Source organism: Alosa pseudoharengus, unplaced genomic scaffold, assembly GCF_046254945.1.
Source record: "Alosa pseudoharengus isolate Yale_2024_CS ecotype anadromous, Long Island Sound unplaced genomic scaffold, YU_APseudo_1.1 YU_APseudo_1.1_scf_16, whole genome shotgun sequence".
NCBI lineage: Eukaryota > Metazoa > Chordata > Actinopteri > Clupeiformes > Clupeidae > Alosa > Alosa pseudoharengus.
The window spans coordinates 24991491-25003538 of record NW_027468630.1 but is presented as its reverse complement, the minus strand read 5'-3'; the positions used below and the strand labels follow the sequence as shown (position 1 = coordinate 25003538).

Sequence of the window (12048 nt, the reverse complement as noted above, 5' to 3'; positions counted from 1 at the left end):
CGTCATACGAATGACATGACACAGGTCATGCACATTAATGACACATTTTTGATGTTTATGACTGTTGTCATAATGTGTCATTCGGTTTTTGGAATGTCAAGTTGACATTGTTTGTGTGTCATCATTATAACAACTTGACATTAGCCAAGATGACATTATTTGAGGGTGTCTCTGTCATGACAACTTGACATAAGCCAAGAAAATGTAAACCGTTGTCATGACATTAGCCAAGAAAGAAATGCAAAATTGACATATAACTGTGTTTGGCCTGGCTCATCTTCTAGGTTTGTGAAGTGGTGGGCCGGAATAGTTGATTGTAATGACACCATTATAATTGTGTCATGAATAATTTCCTTGGCATGATATTGTCATGACAACTTGACATATAACTGTGTTTGGCCTGACTTATCTTCTAGGTTTATGAAGTGATGAGCCTGAACAATTGGCTGTCATGACACCATTATAAATTAGATATACTCAACATATTGAACGTGCATTGCAGATGTAATCCACTCGAAAATAGCCTACTGATAGGATTACATTATTCTAGTTCAATATCTAATTTCTTGATTACTTTTAGTTATGTTTTCCCTGCTCACCGTATTTGTCCAGTAGGTGGCAGTGGTGGCGCAGCATAGAGGGGAAACTGCTACACTGATTCTTAGAGAAGAAGACAGAAATCGCAAACAGCAGAAGGACAGCAGAATAATGAGCTGAAGCCATATTTAGATTTTCCACACTGAGAAGAAAAGTTAAAAATAACATTGAAGAGCTAGTTAAAAGGGGTTTTCCCACCAAACCTACTTCTAAGGAAGGAATAACAGCAAAAGGTCGAAATTACGACAAGGAGTTTGTATGAGTTTTCTCCGGTGAGTGTTTTACACGTGTTCGTCATTTATGTTACTAGCATACATGGCATGATAGATGTGTTTAATGAGTTAAGCACTTAAACATTTTTTTGCTGTGACTCAGTTGTTTAATGCATTGTGTGGAAATGTATTGATGATACTGCATAAGCTAAAATCCAATCGGAGTTGAACATGAGTTTAATGATTTGAAGTGCTATTTCATGCTATGTTGAAGCCATGTTACTACGTGGTATGCTAGTGCTGACGTTTCATGTATGTAGTGAATGTATATAGATTAAAAAAAAGAATAAGCTACTACAGTTCATGAATATGAGTTATATTTCCAGATCTGGTAAAATGTATCTAGAGTAATTGAATTGTTGCCCTGCTATGCAGGTTGTTCTTTGTTTGGATGCATGATTTGAGAGAGTGTTCCATTGGACAAATTCTTCATTGGACACGGGAGGCAGAAGAGCAGAGGGCGCGAATGATAATCTTGCCTGCAACATGAACTGCTTCTACTCAATATTTCTTCATTTCATCGTAGCCTACAGATAAGCGCAAGATCTCACCACACCCAGGTAGATTTTATCAGAGCTTTGAGGTCATTTTACTTTACATGTATATTTTTCTCAACTTGTTTTAAAAGGTTGAAAACTAAGAGAAATACTGATTTTCACAACTAAAAGGACAGAAAAGAGAAACAAGGTCATACCAGACATCCCAACCTGCAAAAAGTAATTTCAGGGAGGTATCACAAAGCTTTAAAAACTTTAGCCTACTTTAATACAGATTAATATGTTCAATAATGTCTAGTCAGTACACCAAATAAGGAAGACCTAGATAGAAATTGTGAAAATAAAATATGTAGATTTTGGTAGTTTGGTCTTTTCATGTAGCCTTGGCAACTAGCCATCTAGTAGGCTATAGGCCTGAATAATATGCACATGAATTGACACTTGTTAAACTCACCTCAACATGTGTTTTGCAAGTGAACAGTGCAGCATGCAAGACTAGGCCTATCATTATTTTTTTTATAATTATTCTTATGAGACACGGGTAGCCTCCACTTTGAAATGGGTCTGCCATGATGCTCCTGTTCCTACTATATACACTAAACTGATTAAGTTCGGGAGAAAAGAGATAAAAGCCCGCCTACACTGAAAACTGATTGGTTGATTTAGCGAAACAGGCCAATCAGGATGCTCTCTGTCTTGGTGGCCCTCAGGCACACACGCACCACCAGCTCTCTCTCTCCCTCCCGTCGTGTGCGCGCTACACTCAGATGCACACGCGATCTCGCATGCGCGCTCTTGATGGCTCACTCTAGATTCCGGGAGATTTTGTCTCATTTGCGGGCATCAGGGAGCCGCTATCAATATGCAGGACACTCCCGGAACTTCCGGGAGACTTGGGATGTCTGTCATACTGTTTGAGAAATGCGGGCTATATATTCTGGGTAAACTATTTTGGTACTTTCATTTGTCTACTCCTTTTGTGAAAAGTTCCTTAGAAAGGCAGCACTTCACTCTACAATATAATAAGTGCCCCTTACACAGACATACAAGAACCAAATATGGCGTCTCAGGGGGAATCGAACCCCTCAGTCCCTCAAAACACACCTTAAAATGATTGAATGGTACTACTGGTTAGGAATCCGCCATCGTAATGGAGTGTTGGGTAGACTCGTGCATGATTGGAAAAAGCTGCAGAAATGATGGCAATGAAATGGTGCTTAAAGACCAGTATGTGAATAGTTTAATGCATGTTCCACATGCACAGTTAGGTTAGTTGGCATGGTAACATGTCCATGTATTATGGTTTTGCAAAATGCATTGCTGAAATAAACTCTTTTAAGTCATGACTGAGTATGGTATTTATTGTCATTATAGCTGACCCAATGTTCCAGAAATGTAAAATGTACAGAAATAGGACCTACATGATAGAGTAATGACACATAATGACATGTTCAGGAAACATCTCAGATGGTTCACTGTACTTTAGGTCAAAGGTAAGTATTCATGACACTGTCAGGAAACTATTGTGGTGTGTAATACTAGTTCTTTGTGACAGCTTAATGACAAGTCAAAACTGTACCACTGTAGTTGAGGTCAAGAAAAGTATTCATGACCAATTTATAATGGTGTCATGGCAGCCAATTGTTCAGGCCCATCACTTCACAAACCTAGAAGATAAGTCAGGTCAAACACAGTTATATGAACTTGTTCATGTAATAATTAAACAATTATGTCAAGTTGTCATGACAATTCATGACACTGTCAGGAAACTATTTTGGTGTGCAATAGTTCTTTGTGACAGCTTAATGACAAGTCAAAACTGTACCACTGTAGTTAAGGTCAAGGAAAGTATTCATGACACAATTATAATGGTGTCATGACAGTCAATTGTTCAGGCCCTTCACTTCACAAACCTAGAAGATAAGTCAGGCCAAACACAGTTATATGTCAAATTGTCATGACAATATCATGCCAAACACCTTGCATTTCTTTCTTGGCTAATGTCAAGTCGTCATGACAATATTGTAAACGGGTTACATTTTCTTAGCTAATGTCAAGTTGTCATGACAAAGACCCGTCAAATAATGTCATCTTGGCTAATGTCAAGTTGTCATAATGATGACACCCAAACAATGTCAACTTGACATTCCAAAAACCGAATGACACATTATGACAACAGTCATAAACATCAATAATGTGTCATTAATGTACATAACATGTGTCATGTCATTCTTATGACGGTTACATGTCACCCTTATGTAGACCCCTTCAAATAAAGTGTTACCAAACTTTCTTCTCACAAGATGGTGACAGCCAGTATAATAGTAAGTTAATGCACTGACTAAACAGTCTTTTTTTAAGCTTTCTATACTTTTACAAAGTTAAACAAAGTTTGGTGTTGCCGTGGAGGGTCACAAACGTGTTTTTATTTTTATTTATTTTCAGCTCATTTATTGTGTAATACTAGCCTAGAAATCTAGATGCACCCTAGCGGCAGCAAATTACATTTGCTGCCAGGGCTAGTCTAGCAACTCTCCGTTGGCTTGTGAGCTCGAAAAATTAAACTTCTATCAGGCCAATCAAATCGTGTATAGAGTCGTTAGGCAGGCTTAACATAATGATTGATGGCAGAGTTGCAACGGTTTGGCTTGAATTCCCTGCTACTTGAAAACAAATAAGATAATGTTGCTGTTGGCGAACAGTGTGACACGAGTTAAGCTTTTATTAAGTTGGCAAAGTTTGAACTAGCCAACTAGCTCCGCTGGTGGGAAAGGCATGGGACTCATAGCGCTGTCCTATTGCGTGCAGAGGGAATTTGAAAGACAACCGATTATCCCGCCCCTCGGACTGAGCACTGCGAACGGTGAGTGCCCAGACCCTACATTTTAATGTGGGTCTGGCTCGTCAGGCTATTTGATAGTCTTAGTTAACTGACACATATTCAAATTTTGCATTTTCTGTAGAGTGTAATCGTGACATAAAAAGGATGGGAAAATATGGACCAACACACCTCCCTCCTCATGCAAACTCAGTAGTGCGTTGTTCTGAGGGCCTGAAAGCACCTCACCCGTCTGAGTTTGAAATTAGCATAGCACCGCCACGGGGCATTACTGGTACAAAGTCTTTCTCTGTTGCCCTTACTGACAGCTCTTTACTAGTTGTCCTCAGAAGCCAGTGACAGGGCTGACACAGCGAGCTGGGGGGGTTGAAATTGGCCTACGCATTGTTCCTTTGATCACTAACACTGTTGTAATGACACTGAGCTTACCTTACTATGAATCGCACCTCTCTCTGCTCCTCCTGGCTTCTGTAAAGGAGGCGTTGTTTTGGAGCATTCTGGTGAAAACACACACACACAAATCCAAATGAGCTCACAAGTTGTGGTATCTTATGAAATGAATGTGCAACACTATGTAACCGTTTCTAAACCTCCTCTTGCAGTGAAGATTATGTAAAATATTTTTCATCTCTGTTGTGTTGTTCTGATATGAACACAGACACCTTGAACTGAGTGGCATGATCCAAAAATGGGCTCTAACACATTTAGAGAAAAGTCTATGAAATCAGTGCCCCCGAGGGACATGCTAATGTCATCAGCATGGTAAAATAATGACGAAATGAAGGTTATAGGCAATCTCCTTTCTTCCTTTCCAGTCATCGCAGAAAATGTCACATCTGAATTATGTCCTGTGGGAAGCCATGTCCATGAAATTATTAATCTCCACAAATAGATTGATTGATTGATTGAAAATCTTTATTGACATGATGTATTTTGTACAAAGGATGATGCTTAATTTGCTTATATGAATAAATAAATAAATAAAATGACTTTGTACAATTATCAGTCAAAAGGATAAACACAATAAAGCCACAGGGCTTATTTCCATTGTGGTCCTTAACATGTGTGCATTTGGTGGTGTGTGTCAGTGTTTGCAGGTGTAGGCATATGGTGAAGGCATATGTCTTAAAATGAATGTAATTATGTTAGTGGTATGTGGAGAAATAAAACAAAAATAAAACAAGGCAACATAGAGAGGACCAAACATCCCCAGACATACAACATAAAACAGAGAAGGAAGTACAGTACATACAGTGCATGCAACTCTAATAACCAAACTACTGTCTACTGCTCAGTACATACAGTGCATGTAACTCTAATAACTATACTACTGTCTACTGCTCAGTATATACAGTGCATGTAACTCTAATAACCATACTACTGTCTTCTGCTCAGTACATACAGTGCATGTAACTCTAATAACCATACTACTGTCTACTGCTCAGTACATACAGTGCATGTAACTCCAATAACCATACTACTGTCTATTTCTCAGCCAGCTCTTTAGGGATGACTTAAAATGATCAGTATTGTCTGTTGACTTTAATGCTACTGGTAACCCATTTCATATGATGGCTGCTGAATACAGAAAAGAGTCCTTACCCATGCAACTTTTAAATCTATATAGAACAAAGTCAGTGGTACTACCCCTTGTTGAGTAACTGTGAACAGCATTTACCCGAGAAAAATAATTACAAAGATATGTAGGTACTTTATTTTTAATTATTCTATGTACCATACACATTTTTATATATGTTACTCTATCCTCTACTTTGAGCCACTTAAGGCTACTAAAATGAGCTGGGTTGAGGTGTGTGTATGGGTGTAGTTTAAGAATAAGCCTCACTAATTTCTTTTGTGTCTGCAGCTTCTGTTCTTAGGAATGGTTGTGTACCATGAAGTGCAGGCATAATCAAAGTGGCATTGTATTAGGGCCCCAGCAAGAATCTTGAGAGCTTGTCTATTAATGTAGATACTCTAGCTAGAAATTGTATTTTCTGATTTACTTTAGACAGAACTTTTAGAGCCATGCACTCCCCAGATAATTTATTATCAAGTATGCAGCCTAAGTAAGTTACTGATTCCTTAGTTGTTATTTCAGAATCACCAACTACCACACTGAATCCAGGTGACTTCCTTAGCTTATCATTTGATCCAAATAGTATTGATTCAGTTTTACCAAGATGAAGAGACAGTTTGTTTTCAGATAACCAAATGCTGACTTTCTGAAGTTCTGAACTAAGTAATTTCTCTACCTCTGCTTTATTGCGATGAGACACTAAAAGAGCTGAATCATCCGCGTAAAGATACAGATTGCAATCACATGCTGACTTCATGTCGTTTATGTACAGCAGAAAAAATAACGGACCCAGGATGCTTCCCTGGGGGACCCCACATGTAAGTGGAAGAGGAGTTGATATAGTACCACTCACATCTACCACTTGTTCCCTATCCCCCAAATAAGACTGGATCCAACGTAGAGATGCAGAATTAAAACCCAAGGCTCTAAGTTTGACTGAAAGAATACAGTGGTTCACAGTGTCAAACGCTTTTTGGAGGTCCAACATAACCATGCCACAGTATTTCCCTTCATCCACTTGTTTTTTAATGTAATCTGTTAAGTAAAGTAAGCAAGTGTCTGTAGAATGAGATTTTCTAAATCCTGACTGGAATTCGTACAAAAGATTGTGTGATGATAAGTAGTTATCTATTTGCTCATGAACAACCCTTTGTTGTCTGACTTTGGACAGACAACGTAAAATGGATACGGGACGATAGTTTCCATGATCTACTTTGCTTCCCTTTTTATATAAAGGAATTACTCTCGCCCTTTTGAACTCAACTGGAAACGTACTTAGTTCTATGGACAGGTTGGTAATATGTGTTATGCAAGGAGAAATAGTTTCTGCAGCATCTCTTATGAATCTTGTGGGAATATTATCAAGGCCTGTTGCTTTGCTAGGATTGAGATTTTTAAGCTTACTTAGAATGTTTTCATTTGTTACTTTTACAAGGGAAAACATATCTGTTTGGACTCCCTTCTTTTGATAAAAATCCTGCACATGACTTTCCCCATAGAGCCCTGATTGACTGGGCAACATATTCCCCAAAGTGTTGGCTATGGTTGTAACATATTTGTTTAAACTATTTGCTACTTTTAATTTGTCAGATATAACAGTACCTCCTATTTCCAAACTCAGGTTGAAAGATTTTGTCTTCACTCTGTTGCTGTATCCTAATAGTTTTAGTGCCTTCCATAACTTTCTAGGGTTGTTCCTATTCTCCTCTATCTTGTCATTGAAAAACCCTGTCTTGGCTTTTTTAATCATTCACCTCATTTCTTTGTTTATTATACTCACTAAATATAATAATCTTTAGCCTTCCTAAATTTGTTTTAAAAAATAATTTCTTATTTTTATAGCTTTCAATACAGTATGTCAGAATTCATCCAAGGCTCTGTTCTGCATTTAATTCTGACAGATTTCTCTGGGGCAATTTTATCAACAGTTTTCAAAAACAATGATTTAAAAAGTAGCCAAGCTTTATCCACCTCTTCACAATTAAAAACAGGAGACCAGTCCACCTCCCTCAATGATCTAGACAATGCCTCACTGCTACAGTTCTTTAGAGATCAGTATGATCACTTAGGCCATATTCTAGAACCCCACATTTTGAGATTTTAGATCGGTCAGATAAAAGCACTAAATCAATGATGGTTTGGGTATCAGAAGAGACCCTTGTGAACTGAGTAATAAGTTGCTGAAAATCAAATAGTTTGCAAAAATTCCTCAAGGCTTTATATGTGGAGGAGTCATTCTTTAAAACATTTGTGTTGAAATCGCCAATCATTATCACCTCTGATTTGACAAAGTCCACAGATTTTGCGCAAATATCTTCCAGTAGGTCATAAAATGTATTTTGATTCGGTGGTCTATAACATGCTCCAATCAGGATTGGTTTGGATTTGGGAAGTAGAATATCCAGCCACACGGATCTCATCTTACTCACTGTATGTATCCAAGTGATTGCATGTGTGTGTCTGTGTGTCAGTGTGTGTGAGAGAGGGAGTGTGTGCACTCGCTTTTGTGTATAAGGTGGCATATGTGAGTGTGCACAGGGGACTGAGTTTATTAATTAGGCTCTTTGACACGCTAACTTCGCCTTGGCATTTGTGGTGAGCAGTGTCTAGCAGACAGTATCGACCTGGGTGATGAATTGCTGCTACACCTGGACCAGTGCTATACACCTGTGGGGCTTTAGTTGTAGACTCAGCTTGTGCAGTAGACATGTCATCACTCTCGCGGGATGGAGATGAGCACAGCTATGAGGTGGCTGCACACCGCCCAGACGATGCTGAACAAAGCAGGTTGCAGTTTCTGGAGTGTTCAGGAAGCAGGTTGCAGTTTCTGGAGTGTTCAGGAAGGCTGCCTCCAGCTCCACATCGCCCGCACGCTAATTGAAAAGAAAGATTTTAGACATGTCAAACTCCAAAAACAACTCCATCAAACAAACACCAACCAATGCAGATGCCTGCACAGCCATCTATGATGTTTACAAATAAGTGCACATGGAGTAGAGTGTGTTATTCTATGTGCAGAGGTTTTGCATATAAACAATGCAATGCAAACTAGATGTACCGCAGAGCGGTACAAAATATGACCGCTGCCCAGTCCAGCACATTTTTTCCACAAAAAGAAATCCCGCTGAAAGGCCTATATGATTCTAACTGTCTCACTAAATTGCATTATCCACACTCAATTCTCACTGATATCTGCTAGACAACAAGTACCAAAACATGATTAGTTCATAGATTTCACATGTAAAATTAATTGTATACAACCCCACCTCCATCTTGCCTGTTCATAATTCTGAGAAATTTTGGATTGTTTGTGTTATGTTTATGTTATGTGTGTGGGTGTGTGTGAGTGTGTGTGTGTGTGTGTGTGTGCGTGCTTGTGTGTGTGCCTGCGTATGTGCCTGTGCATGGAAGCGTACATATGTCTACTGTGTGAGTATGTGTCATACGTATGATTACTGTGAATGTGTGTGTGTGCGTGTGTATCTGTTTGTGCACATGTGTGCACATGAAATGGGTTAACATGACCCCTGGAGGCAAATATATGGAAAAAAATGGTCATCCTAGGCCCTACAGTTCTCAAGATATTCACAGAGAACTGTGTCTGGCCTACCCTCCTTTCGGGGGGTCCAGTACAGCGAGGGGGCTACAGATCAAAACAAAAAATGACGGTTCCAAGCTATCCATGTGGGGGTACATGCCCACCAAGTTTTGTGTACCCCGGTCTTTCAGTGTCCCGGGAATCCTTGTTGGTGTACGTCACTAAATGTACACATAAATTATTTTATTGTAAGGCCCCCCATAAACGAAAGTACACAAAACTTGGCATGCATTCGGAGGGTGTCATAATGATCCTACACTTTTAATTTCGTGCAGTTTTGACCTTGTCAGCCAGAGATATTGTGATGAAAACACCTAATTTTTTGCTTTTTAATTTTTAACTAGGTGGCGCTATACATGAAATAAGTGGTAATGGGATGGGTTGACATGCCCCCTTAAGACCAACATACATAAAAAAGATGGACCTCTTAGGCCCTACGGTTCTCAAGATATTCACAGAAAACTGTCTCCAGCCACCTACAGGCCAGTTGGTGTATAGTAACATAAATAAATTTATTGTGTGGCCCCCCATGAACGGAATTCCACAAAACTTGGCGTGCATACAGAGGGTGTCATAATGATCATACACTTCCAATTTCGTGCAGTTTTGACTATGTTAGGTCACAGATACCTTCAATTACAACACCTCATTTTTATTTTTTGTGTTTAACTAGGTGGCGCTATACATGAAATGAGTGATTATGGAATGGGTTGACATGGCCCCTTGAGATCAACATACAAAAAAAAAATGGTCCTCCTAAACCCCACGGTTTTCGAGATATTCACAGAAAACTGTGTCTGCCCTACCCTCCTTTCGGGGGGTCCAGTCAAGCGGGGGGGTTACAGATCAAAACGAAAAACGATGGTTCCATGCTATCCATGTGGGGTTACATGCCCACCAAGTTTCGTGTACCCCGGTCTTTCAGTGTCCCGGGACTCATTGACGGAAATTTGGGCATGCGAAAAAGAAAAAAAAAAAAAATCTGACTAAACCTATATGACCGCCGCGCAGCGAAGCGGCGGTCATAATAAGATAGCTATACTGATCACCATACTATTGGGCCTGCAATAATATTACCAATAGAAGAATGATATTGGTGATTCTCACATGGATGGTGCGTGTGTGCATGTATTGATGTCATTTCTGAACGGAACAAAGTTCAAAGCAAAGGAATCCACAAAGGCACTGCCACTAACTTATGCTCGACCACATTCCAAAACGTAACACAATTCATACAACTCAAAAGCCCACCCACACAGGATAGAATGAAGACAAAGACCGTGTTGCGGTGTGCCCTCAGGTCTTGCTGAAGTAAATAAATCATACATGAGGCTCACAGCCAGGCTGGTAGACTAGGGGTGATGTGGGAGTACAGCCAGAACAAAGTAAAGAGACATGGAAGGTTAATCTATAGAGATGCTGTGGAGGAAACACATACATTGTGGATGTGTAGGGAGGAAGTCATGCATGGATGCTTGCTATACCTCAGCTCAACTCTTAAGTGGGTTTGTCAGTTTTGTGTTTCTGTCGTACTTCATTTACCCACAAGCCTCTCTTCCTTTTTGTACTCTTTTCCTTTCTTTGTGTTCAGCTTTTCATCACTTGTTGCCTCTGGGTCTTTTCATACCTTCGGCTCAAGGACGGCAGGACTCATTATTCAAGTCCAGCTGTAGGAGACTTCATCGCTCAATGGACAGCAATGCTATGAATGACCAAACAGCACGTTCCTCTTAACACTTATCACCCTCAGGGACATGAAGATTACAGATACACTCTCACACCTTGTTTTAGTGCACTTCCCCATCATCTGACAGAGTGCACCAACTGTTCTCACAGACTCTGTTGACTTTCCCCAGCCAGTACAGGAGTCAGATGGCTTTGTTTAAACCTTCATTTGACTAAACAATCACCCAGCAGAAGCAGGAGCCAGAGTGTCCAGGCTAATTTGATTCCCTAATGGGGACCTTGCCAAGCCGGGGTGCCAAACGAGGCCAGGATGAATCTATCATGGCAGTCTGACACCTGGGCACCCTGTTAAGCCAGTCTGCCGAGGGAAGGATGGGTCCTCATTGGAGAAACCTATCAGGTGCACAACACTAATGCATAACCCATCACATGCTCCGGGGCCTGCCAGAGTTGAGAGGCCTGTCAATTAAAACTAATTGTTTATGTGGAGAGGAGAGGAAGGAGAGAGGAGCAGAGAGGACAGCGGCAGAAGAGTGCAGAGAGCAATAGAGGGGAAAGATATTTTTTTTGTTTTTTGAGTTAGTCCCAAATCATTTGGAGAGAGAGAAAAAAACACATCTGGATTGCATGCATTTTTATACATTTTCATGTGCTGTTGTGGAGGTGGAAAATTCCACACACACAGTGGGCATGATGCTGACATCCTCTGGATCATTTAAATATTGGACTGCGCTGTGTACTGTACTGTGCTGTCCTTAGGCGGCTCCACTCCTCTCCTCTCTCTTCCTCAGGCAGGATGCCAAAGCAAACCTTATGGGGATCAGGGGAGGCGATCCACTGTTTTAATTCCTGTTTTCTTTTTCAGTTTAAATGAACTCGAGCGCTGGTATTAGTCTTTCGACGGGCCTCCCTTGTGTAAATACCTCGACTCCACGGCATGGCATGGGGCTCAGAGCAAGACAAACGGCATCTCGCTGACC

General features: G+C 40.2%; 1 long non-coding RNA gene across 1 annotated transcript in view; it reads right to left on the bottom strand.

Annotated features, from left to right (window-relative positions):
- Positions 1-4723, bottom strand: part of LOC143126278 (uncharacterized) — a 33939-nt gene extending 29216 nt beyond the window's left edge. The window contains exon 1 of the long non-coding RNA XR_012987440.1: positions 4635-4723. This is a non-coding gene — a long non-coding RNA (uncharacterized LOC143126278). The remainder of the gene's footprint in view (positions 1-4634) is intronic.
- Between the last annotated feature and the right edge of the window lie 7325 nt (positions 4724-12048).